General features: G+C 39.0%; 1 protein-coding gene across 1 annotated transcript in view; it reads right to left on the bottom strand.

Moving 5' to 3' along the window:
* TPRG1 (tumor protein p63 regulated 1) overlaps window positions 1-1,299 on the bottom strand; it is a 172,279-nt gene that overhangs the window by 153,161 nt on the left and 17,819 nt on the right. The window lies entirely within an intron of this gene.

The raw sequence follows: 1,299 nt of genomic DNA on the forward strand, positions 1-1,299 counted from the left end.
AGCCTGGGAGGTTAAAGCTGCAGTGAACCGTGATTGTGCTACTGCAGTCCTGTCAGCCAGCCTGGGTAACTGAGTGAGATCAGGTCTCAAAAAAAAAAAAAAACAAAACAAAAAATTACCCAAGCTGGCACCTTCGAAGGTGACAGATAAGTAAATAATCATAGAAGGAAAACCCATCAAAGATAATAGTGACATAAAGTTCTTAGAAGGGCTACATCCAGGTCAGAGATCACTATATGTGTAGGACATGAAAATGCACTTGGTTTTTAAAGTACACCAAACAAGAATATTGAGCCAACTCATTCTACCTCGTTAGAAGGCTTCCCCTAACCAGCAAACCCACTGAGACAGACAGACTTCCACAACAAGATGAAACAAAACACTCAGGCCAAGGGAAGTGCCTTTTATCCCCAAGGAAACTATAAGCTCCACTAGGTAAGATTCCATCCTCTCTTCTGTTGCAAATCTCACCCCCACTGGCTAACACTGAGTGTTCTGAACCGAATAGATACTTAATAAATGTGTATGATGTACACCATGCAGGGGATGGCAGAAGGACAAGGGCAGAGGAATAAGAAGAACATAGAGGTAATCAGTCTAACGTTGCCAACTGCAGGATACGTGGCCTTGATGATGACAGTATGGGAAGATTTTAGTGAGGACAACAGTGATAACACAGGCAGAGAGCTACTGCTTTGCTAAATGTTGCTTTAGAGAGATTGATCTTAATAATTATTTGGCCTCATTTAATTTTTCTTATTATCTTGTAGACCCTACATAAGAGCAAAAGAAGGAAAAAGAAATCTTCCCTTAAGCCCACTATGCAGGGAAAATGAAAGTAAATAATTTTTGTGTATATACTTGAAGAGTTTTTCTATATTTATCTGTTCATAATATCATTTTTCTACTTAAACAATGGAGTTACACTGTCAGTGTTGTTTCACAAACTGCCTTTTACACGTGATACATGCAAGGATACCAATACGGACAATGGTGGCAACACTTACAAAGCACTTACATGTGCCATGCACATGGTTTTATCTGCATTGTCTCATTTCAAACTCATCATAGCCCAATGGTACAGGTACCATAATTATCCTCATTTTACAGATTAAGAGACTAAAACTCAGAAGGTTAAGGAGCTTGCCCAGGGTCACACAGTTAGTAACTGATAGAGCTCAAAGTTCACCAAAAGTCACTCCGTTTCCAGGCCTGTTTTCCACTAGTAGTAGTAGAGTTGCCACTCTACTTAGTTAATATTTTCTTATACTTGAAAATTGCTAAAAGAATAGATCTTAC

The sequence above is a fragment of the Mandrillus leucophaeus genome, unplaced genomic scaffold, assembly GCF_000951045.1.
Source record: "Mandrillus leucophaeus isolate KB7577 unplaced genomic scaffold, Mleu.le_1.0 Scaffold607, whole genome shotgun sequence".
NCBI lineage: Eukaryota > Metazoa > Chordata > Mammalia > Primates > Cercopithecidae > Mandrillus > Mandrillus leucophaeus.